We start from the raw sequence: 19,548 nt of genomic DNA, 5'->3' as shown, positions 1-19,548 counted from the left end.
GATGATTTTTTATTCATGATGGATCAAATAAAAGCATTTAGTTAATGTAATGGATTTGAGAAAACGAAAGAATAAAGATGTTGTCCAACATACAACCCAGCCAACCCTCTCCTAATTTAAATTAAATTCAATATCACTTTATTGCATTTTACATCCAAATAGACAACATCATGGATCGAACTGCAAATAATGTGACTAAATAGACAAACAAACAAATATAATACATCAGGGATGTATATTAGATATCATTGAACATATTAAAAAAATAATAATAATAATTTAAGCTACATGTACATACACAGGGTTCAGAAAATGCACTATGAAAAACTACCACATTGCTATATAAATGTAATGAAGTCTATTGAATGTTGTGCTTTTATCCCATCCGGAACTCCTCGATCGGCGATCGCGCGAATCTACCGTATTTCAACGACAATACCCGATGAGTTCAGGATGTAAGCGCACAGGTAGATCGGTGAATACAGCTGGGGGTCAGCCCGTACGACCGTACCTTACATGACTAGCACGTGCAAATGTCCGTGCAGTACAATTAGCTGAGAAGTCTTCCTAGATAGACGAGGACGTCGAGGAAGTATTACACCATTTCCTGAAAAACCTATATCCGACAGGTAAAGTGATATTGTTGTATATTCTAAGAATTTGGCAACATTGTTGAGACAATCAATACCACAGGGTCAACTATGTAAAAATGACACTTCCGATTCTGTACTCATCCCCCCCCCCCCCCCTCCCCCCACCACCCCCACCCCCACCCCGGCCCCGGCCCCGGCCCGGCCCCGGCCCCCTGGCAGTAAACAGATGGGTCGATGGTGGGAGGGTAAACTTACATCTAGAAAGTCTGTTGAAATTGTTAGTGTAAACATGTAATTATTTATTTTTGTGTTGCTATGGAGTACATAAACTGTCCTAAAGTTATTGGACTCGATATTGACGCTTAGTCTTATGCTTAACATAGAACTCTGGATCAGACGGAGGTTTGTTTTATTTTCATTTTCACCGTCTAATCCTCATATCTACATTGTTTAATAATCGGACGATTTGATATTTATGTGTAGTGCAGGTAAAACATACCGCCGAGTATACACTTAACGTGTCCGGGAAGTATTCATATCTGCTTTTATGAACCTTTACATCCACAGGAACTTGACATGAATTCAAATTTCATAGTCCACATATATATAGTACTAAGACTGGTATCACCCCAGTTAAGAAAACCGAACAAGCGTTTTTTTTTCATATTATATTTTGTATACCTGTATATTGCGACCCGTTGTATATCCCACATTAAGAAAACCGAACACGTGTTTTTTTTTTTAAATCATGTTTTGTATACCTGTATAATGTATATTACGGCCCCCTTAGTCGCACTCTATCACATATCAATGTAGAGAGAAATTTTTAATATTTCAATCGAGTGTACCCCCGTATCTACATTGTACCCAATCTACAAGTACATGTACCTGTACATACATGTACATGTACATACTCGCATTCATACATCGATAGAAAAAATAATGAAAGGCAGTGCGAGGCGAAATATATGCACCATTTACCAATATTAAGCCATGTACTTAAGACAACATAAAAAAACACCTGGAAACTATCTACATAGATGAACTTTACTTACCATATTTATGTATTCAGAAGTCCTTGGACACGACGAAATGGACGAAGACAGATGATGGAAGTAAGAAAAATCAGCGTGAGTCCCCAGCATGTCCCCACTGCCCGACGAGGCATGTACACTTGTCTCTCGAACCTGTAATGGCAATTACAAAAATAGATAAAGGTTATTTTTGTAAACGATAAAAATCGTAAAGATAGATATACGTAAGATATATCAAACTTTAATCTTAATTACATAGGTACCTTGCTTGTTTGCGTTTGCATAACTTCAAACAAGTCATTTTAAATGGTCTGAACGTAATAAAATTATTCGGTTTTTTATAAGTGATTTTGATCAATTATAAGATAGCTGTTATATCAATGGCTGATTTCCACATAGATGTTGTGTCTTAAATTACAGGATAGCGGAATCTCAAATGTACATGTTTTGTTAGTTTTCTGTCAGTTTTTCCACAGGCGTCTGCATCTTGTTGATGTTGTAGGAGAACGGACTAATATTTAAAAAAATACAAACCAGATGCAAACGCCTGTGTTCTTTCTTTTCTTCATCTTTCTTTCAAAAGTCGCGTTTGTTTATCATTAACGGCGAAGATAGCAGAAAGGTACGTATCATTGATGCTGGTTCTTAATTAATTTGAAAACATTTACAGCTTGCGCGTGACACCATACGTTGCATCACGCTGTTCTTGAAATAAAAAATATAAAAGTCTGTGTGAATGGTTTTGATTACGCGATATTTTTAGAAGGCAAAGAGAGACACGAGACAGGAAGAAGATTACAGTAAGTACCCAGCATGCGCCCACTGCCCATTTCCGGTTATCTTTTACATTTCCGGTTCCTGTCATTTTTCTTTTGTTGCGTTATTTGTTTATACTAATCTTAATTTAAATAATATGCATGTTACACGACACATAAATGGAACATTGGTGATACTTGTTTTACGCATTTCTTTCATCAACGACGCCCGTGAAAACATCTTTGACACAAAGGTATAATTGCCATTCGACTTGATCGCTCCATTCTGACGTCATATTACTGTATCTTGGAGAATCACACTTTGCTGACATGCCGTTTGACTGCAAGGGATTTTCTTTTGTGAAGAACGTAAGGAACTCAGAAGTTGATGTTTTGTAACAGACTACATTATGGCCAGGCGGATATCAAGGTACAGCATTCACGTATTAAATGTAACTTGATAATTCCATAGTACATACATACTTTTTGAAATTGTATATCATGAGTATAATATCCAAAGCTATTTTGATCATGAAAATATTTGTGCTAAATGACGTTATGCCCTAGTTAGTGTTTAATGCGTCGTGAACTAATTGCGACATTGGACATCATGGAATAGCGACTATTGTCTTTAGTACATTGTATGTTTTGCAGATGGGTATACATACATATTCACACCTCATTACAACTGGAACGAGGATGAAACCTAACGGACCAAGACGAATAGAAAAGAAATCAACGTAAGTCCCCCTGCATGGTCCCACTGCCCTACGAAACATGTACATATTCCTACCCGGGCAAGCAAAATTATATATACACTGTATACTCAAATTGACTTACTTATTTGACGTCACAGAGGATATGTTAATGCTTTATGTAAAAGTAAGTTTTCAATAAATTTCGTGTTTTCAATGTAAATGATAGCTTAACACTGACTTCTTCATGTATCATGTTGACAAAAATGTAATGCATACACACACTGTACTTTAAATTTTACAAAATTAAGGTAAAGTTGAAGTGGTTTTATGTATATTTTACTTTGTCTTTGTCATATTATTATACAAAAAGGAATAAAAAAAAGTTTAAAAAAGTTTGTTTACGGGCTAATGAAATATGTACATAGTTCGTCGATGTTCTCTCTATTCCTTATCTTTCCTTTACAATATTCTCTCTTTCGAAAAAATAAAACGCGATTTTATTCAGTAAAGAGCAAGAGAAGATTGCAGAAAGGTATGTATTTGTAAGTATGGCCGATTGATATGAAACCTTTTACAATCTATTTTTTGTATTAATTGCAGAACTTGATACATGAAATAAAACAAAACAAATCTGTGAGTTAATGTTTTACTTAATGCGCGGTAATGATACCTGTTTTGAAATGCAAAGAGAAGATTCAAAGAAGACCACGTAAGTACCCAGCATGCCCCACTGCCAATTTCCGGTTTTACTAACATTTCCGGTTTCTATCATCTTTCCGTTTTTTGTTATGACGACTGTTTATGTTAAAACTAAAGGAAATACTTTAACATAGCCTGCATTTTTTTTAAAATTGTCTATCGCTTCCACCTATTCAAGAGTTTTCTCTCACGAGGTCAGAAGAATGACGATACTGTGACGTCACATGAACCGTCACATCCTAATTCTACGGAAAATATCCTGTACAAATTAGTATCAAGATATACACCATCTTCTTCAAGATAACAACGTTTTTTTAATATACTTCAGTAATGATAGTCTTGGGGAAACATTAATTTCCTCGTTAAGTATTTTTTCAGTTACTTGTCAGGGCTTGGTTTGAGTTTTTTTAATGTTAAAAGTTTAACTCGTTAAGAAAGCCTCCGTTTTCTCAGTCCATTTCAGTTGAAACTTCTATTTTGTAGACTCTTTGTTGGAAAAGACACACAAAGAAATCAAACTAAGAAATACAGGGTATCTGATTCACTTCCAACTAATATTTATTCTCCCCATGGTAATGTAAAAGAAATAACATTGCTATGAAAATATTCAACCAAAACAAACTGTTTCTTTGGTTGATTACTTCTAGTACGACATGCGTAGGTGATATGATTATTACACAACCTTCCATGACGTTTACTTCAAAGACCGAGAAGTGACGTAAAACACATATTTCCCCGAGAGAGATCCGAGACTAGCATGTTCTGATGACCCCGATCGATGTGATAGCTGGAGTTTCAACCTCCTCGGTCGGGTCACTCAAACCAGACAGTTCGGAGACGTGGAGGGAGACAGAAAATAAAACCCTTCTCATTGCGAGCGGTTCTCTACTGTTACTTTGACACCGCAGTATCGAAAATATTTATAACGCACTCGAGTTTGACAGTTTCCGTGTTTACTTTCCACGTCAAACCATATTTTTTTTATTTCCATCCTTAGATATTTGTTACTAATGTCTCTCTTGCCATCACCCTTTGGCCCTTGCTAAGTAGTATTTGTCCAAATAATCCATATCGGAGTCTTAAAAAATGGCAGTGTTGTTGCCCCTGCTTAACAAGAGGAATGTTTTCGTCAGTATAATGTAGACAGGTGGTATGTTATTTCTAAGCTCAGTGCCACTGTCATCGGATTTGATAGTTTCACACCATCACTAGGTAACACAAGATACCGATGTCCTATCGTTCATGAATGCCACAACATTGTTCTACGAGCTCTCCGAATTGGCCGAAATGACCTTGGCTGTATGTCAAATATCTGTTGAACTTAACAAAGAATAACAATAAGCATTTTTTCATGGGGTTCAGTAGCTGAAACTAAAAAAAAAAAAAAATACATTGGTACTTGCATAATATTATATATCCGAGACTTTTGCACCCCTTAATTCATATGCAGTCTCGCTTCTGAAGAATAGTTTTCAAAAGTGAACATAACACTTATAATACAAATGTATGTCAACGATTATAAAATTCCTGAAGATTTTTCCACTTTACTTGTCGGACTTTCTGTGGACGGTGTGTAGAATTTCGGCGAACCGAAACCGTCCTCCGTACATGTACGCCTCGTGTACCGTTTGAAATCAAGTCGGAGATCCGAATCACCTCCAGTACTGTTTTGTTATTAGAAGTTTGAAAAGCATGCGTTGGTGTATAATGATTGCAGATGAAGATGTGTCTACAGTATAGCAGTGTGGATGAAGGTAGGAGACACATACAAGTCACATACAATTGCTTTATTAATGTTACAAGTAAAAAAGGATAACTTAAAATATATATAGATAGAAAAAAGTTCTTCGCATCAAGTTTGAATGCTATTTTTCTTCGTTTCAGGCGATGGTATACTGTATATTACAGTCCAATACTGGTTTCATGTTAATTCGGACCCCATTTGATATGTCCCATTTTGTGTAAGTGTGTATCTATTTATTTTACGATTTTTTTAGATCAATAGAAAAAAGACATCCTGGATGAGTAGAAATGAACTGGTTACTGAGAGTATCTGCGTATCCAATATTATCATAACAGGTGCCCCCATGTGATCATTAGGTGTACCTAATGTGATCATTAGGTGTACCTAATGTGATCAATAGAGGTACCCCATGTGATCAATAGAGGTACCCCATGTGATCAATAGAGGTGCCCCATGTGATCAATATAGGTGCCCCATGTGATCAATAGAGGTACCCCATGTGATCAATAGAGGTGCCCCATGTGATCAATAGAGGTACCCCATGTGATCAATAGGGGTACCCAATGTGATCAATAGAGGTACCTCATGTGATCAATAGAGGTACCCAATGTGATCAATAGAGGTACCCCATGTGATCAATAGATGTACCCAATGTGATCAATATAGGTACCCCATGTACTCAATTGTGGTACCCTATGTGATCATTAAAGGGACCCCATATGACCGTATACATTTGATATTATTATCAATATTTTTGATGGTTCAATAATATAACCGGCCGACCATGAATATTGTCTCGATCAAAAAGCGAGATTCGGATTTTCTAAAGTACGAAAACGTTTCTTTCGACTGACGTATTTTTTTCTGAGCTGTTCATCATGTCCCTGCATCAACGGTCTAGGGGGTACTATACCACGTGGAAGGTCTGTAAGTATTTTACGACTTAACTATAGCTGTAAATTTATATAAGGTAATGTTCCAAGACTTTTAAGGTCCTCATGGTATTGTAGGTACCAATCAAACACTTAATATATACCCTATAACCATATCAAAGACACAAAATAACCATATCAAAAAGATTTAAACAAAATATATGTACATTCCAATTTGAAAGGCAAATTATTCAATCTGAAATAAAATGTTCTTTTTTAACAGTTTTTCCTGGCTTTGATATGTGAAGAAAAACCATTGCGAGTTTCCCTGCAGGAATGGACAAGTCCCTAGATATCAAAGAAAAGGTAATGTGATTACAGCTCATATTTCTGTTTGGGGTCGCAGAGTATTTACTGAAATGTATTTTAATCATACTAACAAATCGAAATATATATTCGTAGTTTTTAATTACTTTATATGCTAATGTTTATCTGTGACCTTTTTATGTAATAATTGATCGTTTTTATTGTGATTCAGATTAAAGCCTAGTTACAGGACTTGTAAGTTGGCATGTTCTTTATCATTGCATGTTTCTTCTTATCTTTTCTAAATACTTTATCAACTCCCCCAACACACAAACACACTAGCAAATCACAAACCAAAAAAATAGAAGTGGTCAGTGTGGTCAGTAAGTACTCAGTATGCATCCACAAGTCTTTGACAACTGTCCAACATGTCCGTTCCAATCCTAATACATGTATAATAGTTCCGAAAGGCCCCTTTACGTGATGAAATCATCTAATGTGTAAGCATGGAAATCAACTTCTTTTACATGTGCAAGGATTATACCATCTGTGTCCCTATGTCATGTTTCGTAAGAGAGCACTTAATTGGGATATATTTTTCTTCTGACTTTTTCCTAATGTTTCCCTTGACAAATTGCTTCACATTTGACATTAATTTGAGTGTTCGCCTATGGGAGAACGTGTTTTGGCACTGTCCCTTTGCCGAGACGTACCCGAGTCTTAATAAAAGGTAGTTAATACTTTCTGCTCTGCATTTTGGGAATGGGACGTCTGGTTCGGTTGCTGTCAGTATAATGTGTCCGGATGAGGTGTTCTGCTGGATGTCTAAAGCTGTACGATTCAGTGAGGGTAGCATTAATTTGAGAGTTCGCCTATAGGAGGAAGTGTTTTGGCCCTGTCCCTTTGCCGAGACGTACATGAGTCTTAATGAAAGGTAGTTAATACTTTCTGCTCTGCATTTTGGGAATGGGACGTCTGGTTCGGTTGCTGTCAGTATAATGTGTCCGGATGAGGTGTTCTGCTGGATGTACGATTCAGTGAGGTAGCACTATAAAGTCGGCATCAGTTACGTGCTGTCATAAGGAGACAAACACGAACTTACTCCAGCCTCCCCAAATCGCACATTAACGGAGATGTCGTCCTAAAATGTCATCGATGTTGATTGACAAATCCATGATTTGCAAATGACGGGGATGAAAATTCCCACCAAACCATAATACTGTACTGTTCTGTATGTCGAGACTTCGACATTATCATCTCTAATCGCTCGGTCACTACATTTTGAAACCTAATAAATTGCGGACGCTATGTAGAATTGTGCTTAAGTTTAACTGATTAAACCAGCATGAAGTACGATCCAGTCTTTAATAATTCGTAACTTTAGTTTCGTGCAATAGCAAATCCACAAAGTCGAAGGATCAATGAATGTATAGGTCGATTTTTCGATTTCCCGCATGAATTCGTAAAAAGAAGATTTTACAAGATAACATAAAGATGTGCTGTGACCTCCTCTGTCAGAAGGACGTTCTGTCTCTGGGCAAGTAATTTACATACGTACGATTTTCAGATAGATACGAAGTATTTTGTTTATACAATATGAATCTTTATAAGGCAAAGGCATGGCAATTTGCTATTAACAATTGATTTCAATGCAACACGTGTTTCATAAAGATTTAGAAGATTGATAACAAAGGCTAAAACACAATCCATGATGCTTCTTATAGTATTATTCTAGAAGTTAACTTTCGTCAATAAGCATGATTCCTTCCTTTTACAACAAGATATCATTAGAAAGCATGTTCAGCGAGCTTATAAAACAATTACAAGACAGTCACTCTGAGCTAAATTTAGTTTTAAATAAAGAAAGGAAGTTCAATACATTGCCAGGTTATACCTTGCTTAAAATATAAGGAACAGTGTAAACATTTTACATTTACGTTTGTTTAATGTGTCGATATTGTTCTTTAAAAATGCGTAAACAATGAGAGAGATGACTTTGGAACATCGACCTTTTTATATGTTAGACGTCTGTTTCTGGTTAGTATCTTGCTATATCAATAAGGTGTAACACTAGAAAAGTCGGAGGTTACGATGAGATTCGAATCACTTTGAATTTAAATTCATTTCGACTAAAATATCAAATGCCTTAATTAAATATCAATGTATGCCATTCTTTTGCCCAGTGACAAATATTTAAAGATACGAAAATGGATCAAAAGTTGTCGTGATAGCCGACGATCCATCGACTTTTGAACGGAAGCAGTTTGTATGGTTTAGAGCCATACGCAAGGGACAATCTGATTGGTCGACAGCTCTGTAAACAATACTAACTATAATTGTCATTCAATCAATAGCCTACTTCCGTTCCACAGTCGATGCATCGTCTGATCTTCAAGTGTTTCACCTTGTTGATATAGCAAGAGTAGGGGCTATTTTTTCTGTAAATACTTACCATAAGCATATATATACCCATGTGAATAAACGCAATGAAAGTACATATCATGTCAAAGTATGAACGAAATAGCACAATGGAATATTAGGAGAATAGAGTCAAGTATCCTAGAAAGGTAAACAGCCTTTGATTTATCGACGACACCTGTCATATATATCAGGAAGATTGCAGTCTTGAATATAGAACCGGTTTAGCAACATCATAGGAATAGTAATACCAGTGGATATAATAAAACTGCCGATATTCCTATAGCAAATAGAACTATAAAATCACCCAGTATATCTTACATGTTAACATGATCAGTCGCTTAAACCTAGCAAGAGAACTAGAAATAAATACGTCATCTGTATATGGTCGTACACTAATATTGTTCTTCTGAAAAGCCACAAAACAACCTCAACGAGATTCAAATTTGCATTTTTCAAAATCATAGATGAATAAGTTATTTAGGGTTTAAAAAATCCTTATAAAGCTTAAAGCTTGAATTTGGGTGATATAATTTATAGCTGTTAAAGTAATGTAATCCGCGGCGAAATGTTAAAAGACTCGGTTGCGCTAACCGGAAACCACTTAGCATTCATGTTTGGTACAAGAAAAATACATCTTAATGCAACCACAATGTTTAGATAGGACAAAGAGGTCACCAAGGTAGTTTTTAATGTTAGTACCTAATCTGATTAATTTAGGATGGTATTGTACCCGATGACGAATGGTTGACGGTGGCAATGAAGATCTATGGCACTAGAAATCAGCACAAACTCAGATGGCAGGTTTGCAACCAGATCCGAGAATCAAGAGTACATCACTAGTTGTGGAGATCCAATTCATAGGTGAGTAAGGAGTTATATATTCTTTTCGATTTATAATGCTAATATATATTTTTAATCAGAGCTAAGATAAAGTCAAGGACACTTTGACTGCAATAGTTGTCCCCGTGTCTCACTATCTCATTATTTTGATATTTAAAAGATATAAGGTCCTCCATTTTTGTATTAAAGCTTCCTCGATGAAAAGCTATCCCAACTGCAGTATATTGATTTCATAGGTGAGAAATTCAAGGTTGGAACTACAAAACATGTATCATTTCATGACCAGAAAATCTAAATTGTCACGTATTCCCTAAATCCTATTAGAAAGCTGTCATTGTTGTTAATTAGGAGTGATGTAACTAACATAATTATGCAGAAGGGTCTTCACTGTCATTGCTTCCTCAAGAGCGGCGATGTCATTGTTCAATTTATACCATTCAAGATTTGAATAATAAAGTAAATAATGTATCCGTCAAAGACTAGCTGTAACCCATATACTAAATGTATTTTATATCATAGTTCTATATTTTTGTTATAATAAATGTGAAATCCGTGGCAAATCACTGGTGAAAATGTCAATTGAATGACGACAATATTTTACATGAAAGAATTTGTTTCTGTTTATAAATATTGTACCGAAATATCATCAGATCATCATTTACAATCGGCTGTAAATAGTCAGTATCTATCTTTACGCTAATTCACATATCATATGACCAAATTTTAGATACCGATATTTCACTTATATGTAGACATATATCTCGATCTTATTTCTGTTAACATTGTCCTCAAGTAAAACATTGAACACATTCTACTTGGTGCTTTTTGTGATGACACCGTAAGCTATACGAATCATGATAGTCATACTAAGGTCCATGTAACACTATCAACAGATCGGTCGTTCGTATAAGGGAGGTCCGAGTTGCTGTATACTCACTCAAGCATAGGAAGAAATATGCTAAGTCAATTTCATGAGGCTACGTATCGACCAGGGTATTTGCCAATATGTCTTGCAAATGGAATGCGGAATATTTTGCATATTTTAAAAGCTGTGCTTTTTTACTTTAAGGCGTTATGTGATATTTATTGATAGTCAGTATGTCCCATACTGTTTATAAATCTTCAAGCCGACATAAATATCATTAAATAATCAAAAGAGGACTCCTGTATCGAATATAACCTCATCTTATTACTAGCGACGCTGGGTAGTGAGTGGGACATAACTTTTTATACGACAACATTATCTGGGCCTAATTAGATAACAGCCCGATCCCATCGTGTTCGGGTTTATTTAAATTACCCCTGCATTAACCTTGGTCAGTGTTCGCCTAATATACACACGTAAGATTGATACACATATTTTTATTGAAAGGTAATGTGTTTATTCTGCCCACTACACTAATGACTAGATTTAGAAAGCTTAAATGTTAACGTGGAATTGATATATAACTACATCTTTCTAATTAGACAACAACTGTCAAGCAATCAACAAGCGCGATCATAAACTCATTTCTCAGAATGGGAAATATAACCGTACTCTGTTTTAAGCTCCCGTACTAGTGGGGAAATCAAGGCAAGGACATCGCTCCACAAAGTCAACGACATTTAAAAAAAAAATCATCGAAAATCGTATATGGAATAATAGTCATGACATTGGCCGTAAAATGTATGCAGTGTAGATTAAGTCTCATTCAGTAGATATCCTTTGCTACGTGAAATAGTAGCTTGATTTTATGGGTTTATTGTGATTGTTTATTGTTTATATTTCTACAAGGAGTTTACTACAGATAAGGTATCAAATTAAGATTTAGTGCAGTAGAGTCAATATGCAACGGCATCATAGAGGTGATTCGTTCTCTTCTATGACTGTGACGCTAAGGGCATAAAGAGTTGACGTCTATAGGAGGCAACACAAGCATATTAGATAACGGAATAAGTCGAAAGACATGTTGAAAATGCGTGATATGTAGGATATATCTGTTATCCTGTTAGATCAATATGTATGTGTATATGTCAGTTAATGATATGGGATTTTTCATTCTACATTGTCTAAATTAGGTTACTGTATCCAATAATGTGATACAAAATAAGATATAAATATAAACTATGGAGAAATGGAAATATATCGGTCTGACCATCAAACATATTGCTACAATCTTATTTCCCGTCAACACTTGATTTATAGGATATATGGTCTATTCTCTATTTGCCATGGCGGATCATTATCCATGACAGTGAATTAGGCATTTCTCCAAAGCAATTGTCTTGTATTTTGTTTTCTTTGTATAGTCTATTGTCTAAACCTTATTAGGTTTACAATAAGCTTTATTGACAGTGTGTGGAACATTTCGCCGATTAATATGGAACAGAAGAGAAGGGGAGTGACCGATGTAAGAAGATCCATTCCTTGTGATAAATACATCAATACGTAAATGACTTGCTGTTTGGTCATGCCACCTGTCGTGACCAAGCTGATATGTATAATGCTATTTAATTTTCCCTTCTGTGGATCCAGCTGCCCTGGCTTTATTTATCTCGGTCATTCATAAAAAACAAGTTGAAGTGAAAAAGCATCGTATGAACATACACGACCGTAAAAGACGATTGCCCTTTTTATCGATTTCTGCTCTGTTCATCAGTTCATAGAAACATTAATACTGACTGCAGGTGTGTCTAAGACAAGACATGTTATGGTGATAACTTCTCGTTAAGTCTCGCGAGAGCAACAACCTGATGACCCTATTGATAGCGGGTCTGCATAGACTGATAACATTTCAGCCTTAAAGAAATGTTGACTGCACTCTCAAATACTTCACTGGAACCGTAAAGACGATTTGAGTACATGTTTATACGAAAAGAAGTTGAGATTTTAACCTGAGCCTGTAAGAAAATCTTGCATATGATAGGCCACGTACATATAAAAAATACATGTCAACCACTAGCTTGCCGAGTCTGTGAAAACAGCTGTCAAAATTGTTTCCAAACATTTCGTCTCAATCGCACTCTTATAATACTGGAATTATGATTAAGATCAATGGTCAATGATCTGATCGAATCTGATCGATGGAACAGTTTAAAGGAGGATGGAAGTAGACATTCGTCTTTGCATAGGAAATCTGACAAATATAATGCTTCAGATGCTTTCTGAGTAGAAAACAAATTTGCCATATAGATTATATAAAATTAAATCTCTCGTGATCAGGTCAGCTGGGTATTTATCGATACAGTGGACATTAGCTGGCGGTGTAACATTTTTTAAAATTGCCTGATGTTAAAGTAACGCCTCGGGACTATATCGTGAGATTATGTCAGCCAAATGTCTGCTAAATGGACACCGACAGTCGACATAGACTGAGCATGTTGTTATTCTCACAGACAAGGAACCCTTCAGATCCCCCCCTGGCTATATCTTCTGAACGCTTGATTTAAACGGACATCATTTATAAGCTTGCAATGTCGCCCACAATAGACGTAATTGAGTGCAGTATATAATTGAGTACAGTACATATAATTGAGTACAAGAAGATAAGACCATCACCCCGTTGAACTCCGTATGTTGTGCATGACAGCAACAACGAGTGTAACATATTTCTCAGTCATACTGCTAACGATCTTATCAATCAACTGTATCCATTCGGACCTCTACATAGATTGTAAAGACTAACGCCTTTAAGTAATAGATACAATATATGCTTGATAATGAGCATATGAGTTTAGTCCTTTCATCAGGAATCGACATCGGTGCTGGGATCTGGTTGAGATATAATGACCCAACAAAGTTACATAGAGAAACTAGAAATGAAATTAGCAATATTGTCCTATTGTTATATATCTATAGATTTCAAACTACTTTACGAACATATACATAGGAAAACCATAGAGAACGCATAAAAAGAATGAAACTACATGTTTCAGAATGTTAAGCGTCCAAGGTTTCAGCCGAAGTGTACATTTATTTCAAGTCCGTGAAATGTCGTGTTCTTAAAATGAAGACCGAGATAGAATAATCGGAACCACCAGGTACATTAACGAAGATTTTTTTTTTGCGGAGTTGATTTTGATGTCGGCTACATAACTTTCCCTTAGACTTGATAACATGCATCTATCGAAACCATGTGTTGTATGTTTTTTTCTGTCAGCGGTTGACAGAAATTTCACCTAAATCCTTTGTATTACAGCACATTGTCAATTAGTACATACAGGAAAGGAGGAATATTAGTACTTTTTCGGCTTTTTCCGTCAAATGTCATGAAATATTATGTCATTCGAGCTTCAAATCTGCACGTTATGATAAGCTAATACACCAATAGCAGGTTTCAGCGCCGAGCCGTTAATTAATATCATATATGCATTTACTATCCTTGATCCACATGTTGTGTACAGTTATGCATGTAGCTCTTTATATGTGCATATAACTTACCCTTTTCGATGACAATTTCCTGCACAACCACGTATTTCACTGGTGTATTGGTACATGTATAAAGTCGGCATGTGGGACAGACCAAGCTCATATTTACACAAAATATGACAGCTAAATTCCATCTCATACCAAACAGTTTATATGTTTATACACCAGCCCCGGCTCTGAATAAATAGCCCATCGTATAAACCCAGCGGAACACTTTAATTACTGACTAACACTAAGCGCATATGGTGGAAACCGCACAGGAAAAACGGTTCAAGGCATATTTCTACACTTGTCGAATAAATCATCAATACCGATTCTCCAGCCACTCGTCTGCAAGCGTGAGTGGACAGGGGACATTGCAAGGGTTTCCCTGATCAAATGAGAGCCACAACAGCCTGTGAATGATTGCATCCAAAAGGCCAATACTTCATAATGAAGAACACGCTTGTGATGAATTACAACGTAAACGAAGACGAGGTCAAAAGTTTGAAGCTCCTTCTTGACAAGATTGACTCCTTCACTTGAAGGTACATAATCAGATATTTAGATACAAATAGTTTTAAAAGCTTTTGGATTTGGAAGGATTCCACATCTTTGCATGCTCTGGGATGTACAACGGTCACTCGAATACCTTTATATGTAAGTGCGAATATAGACAGAGGTCACATTGGAATCGCTGCCAACTCTCACCGATACTTCTGTAGTACCATAAATACATGAACTCATGAACGGACAAAACAAATAAAAAACGGCGATTCTGTACGAGTACAAACAGTTTAAAAGTGCCTTTCTTGACATGCGATCATTTGATAAATAAAAAAGAGTGCCAGGAATAAATTTAAGATTAAACGTATGCATTAAAATATTTTTTAAATGGAATTAGCTTTAAGGATATTATATAAGCTTTTACTAACAGTGGAAAGCTTGATAAAAAGTCTTATAAAGATTAGATGGTTATAGAGCTGTCGATAATTAGCTAGTATTATATCACTCTCAATGAGACCGATATTGCCACTAGACTGTTTATGCTGTTAATCATTTTTGGTTTTGTGTCCTTTGCAAATGCATGTACTACTGATGAAACATTTAATGTGTTGTGTCATAACGAAACATGCCTTGTATATTGTTGCATCGCACTGCAACATTAGCAGATAAAGTCGCCAATTGCATCCTCTGCAGTAGTACTGTTATCACTCAATTCGCTTGTAAATCTTTCCTCTCTTCCTCATGATCAATCATCTGCTTGAGAAAGATGACCACGGCTATTAAAGGACATATAATTCCCCACACCGACAGCCTCAACAGATACACTTGACAAAAATGACGAGCTGCTTCTTGGCGAAATAAATTTGATTAGCTAGGAGATACAGAACAGCATCATATTCCTCTATATACACATCGTGTGTCTACGACGATATGACTTTCTGAAGGGACAAATATTAATGTACATTCGTCTGACGTATGGTTTAGGAATGCGTATCCAGAGGTGACGCGGGACAGCTGATTAGTCGTTTCTGTTTCACCTAAATGCACCACGGACGTGATAATTAATGATTGAGCGAACAAGAAATGCAAATGATATCTTAGTAAAACAGGGAAAGATTATAAATAAAAACTTAATCAATATAAGATATTTGCGCTGCATTACGACACCGAAAATAAGAATGATCTTTTTAACACAAACATTTATCGCTAGAAAATAAAAACCTCACACATGTCAGTCATTCCCCGATAATTGCTTACATGGCCGTTAACTAGATAGCTCAATTAAACTGACAGATGGCGATATAAATACGTAAGGATGTGTTGTTTTACAAAATAAACGCTCATTTACCTATCGACAGATATCCGTTACAGCGATGCATGAATCCTTAAATCCTTGAATAACAATAGATGCTATCTTTTTCATCCCGTCTAATTGATTAAGTGTAAATTAATATCATCTATTTTTTACGTGGAAAGGAGATTAACAATCATCCCTTAAAGTGTTCTTTACCACTCAGAAAGTCATAAATTCTGGTGTATTATTGACATTTGTAATTACTATTTAGACCAAGTCTGACCTTGTGGACTAGTAGTTCTAATGAATACTTTACCCAGCTGGTTAGGACAGCACGACATTTAAACCATTGAAAAACATTCACTGATTGAGCGATAGCATTCTTTAGTATTTGCTGTATTCATAATGCTCAGTTTACGCAAATTAGCCGCTCCGCTAATTTGAATAATGAATAACGAATCTACGAATGTGGCTCCCGGGTTTTCTATAGACTTTTATATGTAGACAATATGAGCGTCATTGACGAAAACATTGATTGGATTGAATAAAATGATTTACCTATGTCGCTGAATCAAATGAATTCCCTTGGTTAGACTTTCTATAAATGTTCTCTATACGTATTCATTAGTATTGAATATATTTCCAAATAGACAACATTTATAATATATCTATGGGCGGATGATGGATATATAGGATTATTTTCCTATCAAAACTTTAGCTATACTGTTCACTGAAAAGTTAACTTACACTTTTTCCATCACATGTGGAAGCTCGTGAAGTCAAAAAAGAATAGCGAATGTAATTTCAAGTTATTTGATCCTTTTAATGTTTAATCGTGGTTTGGAATATAAATTAATGATGCACAATCATATTAAGTGAACGCCAGAATCGATGACAAAGTTATATGGTCTAAGTTTAAATCAGAAAACTATAAGGAATGTGTGGGTATAGGGTGTCGTTCCCATTTATAATTAGACCTATTATTTGACTCACTCGAGCATAATACTCAGGAAAAGATCTCATACTATGATCGTATTTAATGACATATTGTAGTGGAAATGATAATATATATATATTTAATCAAAATGACTATGCTATATTAGATATCACATTTATTTGATTCACGTTGCTTTATACAGTCGAACAAACGCGTTAGTAGTGTGCCCTTATAAAAGCTAATTATGGAAATCCAGAATGAGATTTATGAGGTTAAACTGTAATCTTATCAAATGTGTACTGTTGTACACGGAAAACGTTTGATATTGTCAATATTACTAATTCAATTAAAAATAACACATACAGGTTTTTACTTCTGGACTGAAGGTAAAAAACAACGTCCTTTATCGCATGTAAATGCACAATACCCGGTATAATCTTTAGAAGTTTCTTTGAATTATTCCCTAAGAACCAAACTATTTAATTCAACTTTCTCTCGAGCTTCACCATATTTAATTGATGAACTGTAATTATCATGTCATATGTCATAATATGATTTAAATGTTTGTTGTCAGTAAACAGCATTATACACTAATTTCACTGAGCTGAATAGTTCAAAACCACACCAGATACACATCCGAGATTCAGTATCACGGTTAAAGTCGCCATTATAAGTTCTCGAATCACTATGATGTCAATATAGAAGGTACATCATAATGCTATTATAAATAAAAACATTTAACACTTAAACAATAAATAATAATCAATATCACGTTTCAATCTTTACTTACCTTACAGATCGGCCGTAACATGAACGCTCAATGGTATGGTTCCCAACAGCTAAATACACCAACTATACTTCACTGATACACACTTATACACCAGTAGTCGGTTACGGCGCTCTAAACGGACGGGTAGTCAGAATACAATCAGCGGGACTTGTTACGATGTCAAACAAGATAACAAGGCAAGCGCATTAAGTAATGTTATACGATCAGTGTTTTGACCCTATATAATAGTGGCTGGTATACAGTTATCGTATGTAATATAATGAAATAATATATAATGGGACGTATGTAGCTGCTAATCAAACAAGCTCATAATAACTGACAAAGGGAAGAGGGACAATGTTATTCTGAAAGAAGTATTTTAAGATCGGCGAACGATCGAGCAATTAATATATTGGGACAATTAAATAGAATTATATGTCCACAGAGGAAATACATGAATGAAGACGAAGAATGCTGAAATGTACGTGATTAAGGTCATTGCTAACTAGAATATTTCATAATAAGTTAATCGGGTGGATTTGAAAAGAGGTAAATTATGAAATAACCATATTTCTATATTTCTACAAACGTTTAAAGCTAACAAACCAAACCTTTAGTGCAATATCAAACACTGGTCTGTGTACTGTAGGCAAGGTATATTAGAACAGAACGTGGCTATTCAATTTGTCAGCTGTCGCTTAGAATTCGGCTAGCTCGACACTAGGACATGAATGGCGTTCCATGTATAAAATCTAAGTACTAGATAGAATAGCTCACATCGATCGTCTGCACTATGTGTAAATAATGATGAAAATATCTGCTCGAGTGAAAGATACCACGGACGGAAGCTGAAATCACGAAGAAGCAGGTCTGATAACAAAGGCTCAAAACTAGAGACCGGAAGTTGTAACCACGTCGATATACAGACATATTGCACTGCTTTTATATCCGAAATATGTATACTGTAACTGATAAATAGCCGTGCTTCGTTAAGTTTATATACAGCACTCACTTTATGTTGTTACTATTAATCCGTTGAATTTCGCGAATGTTTATTTTTGCCATGAGATTTATTATAAACCGATATTTAACCGATAGTTGCTATCCATGGCCTTCGCCAGGATTAGAGCTGTTAGTGTCTAGATTACATCTGTGGAACACTATATAGAATAAGTTATTCTTGGCTGAGGGGACAAGAACACACTAATAGCTTTACGAAATAATAAACCCTCTCTACCTCCATGAAAACTCCTCATTTCTGAGATTAGTGGGAAAGCATTGATTCTTGTGAGTGCAGGGCTAAATATTTTGTCAATATTTCCAAGTGTCTAGCATGTAACAATGTGACACGCGAATGGAACAGAAGAGAGAAGATGTAACAAAACTGACCGATATTCAAATCAGAAATCTCCGAAACGAAACCGCCATTAGACCTATCTTTTAACCAATGTACATGGTCAACTGTAATCATCGGGTTCAGTGCCGAATTATCCTCGGTTTGAGTTAGTCTCCATTCCCAGATCAAGATCATTGAGTGGTTTATACTCAACTGTAAACACAGAGTAGCGAAGGTAACTCTCTCGGTATCGAACCCAGGACCTCTTGTCAAACACGAGTGACAAAAAATTGTATGTCTATACCTTTTGAATTCTTTGGAATTCTACTGGTAAACCGATTGCACATACAAGTAAT

At 35.7% G+C, this 19,548-nt stretch overlaps 1 protein-coding gene across 1 annotated transcript in view; it reads right to left on the bottom strand.

Moving 5' to 3' along the window:
- Window positions 1–18,074, bottom strand: part of LOC117335512 (receptor-type guanylate cyclase Gyc76C-like) — a 55,199-nt gene extending 37,125 nt beyond the window's left edge. The window contains exons 1-2 of the mRNA XM_033895555.1: window positions 17,878–18,074; window positions 1,649–1,780 (exon numbers count right to left, since the gene is read on the bottom strand). The gene's annotated coding sequence lies outside the window, so the exon portion shown is untranslated. The remainder of the gene's footprint in view (window positions 1–1,648; window positions 1,781–17,877) is intronic.
- Window positions 18,075–19,548: the final 1,474 nt, after the last annotated feature.

This window comes from Pecten maximus, chromosome 1 (assembly GCF_902652985.1).
Source record: "Pecten maximus chromosome 1, xPecMax1.1, whole genome shotgun sequence".
Taxonomy (NCBI): domain Eukaryota; kingdom Metazoa; phylum Mollusca; class Bivalvia; order Pectinida; family Pectinidae; genus Pecten; species Pecten maximus.
Note: the sequence above shows the minus strand (reverse complement) of the source record. Positions and strands in the feature narration are given on the sequence as shown.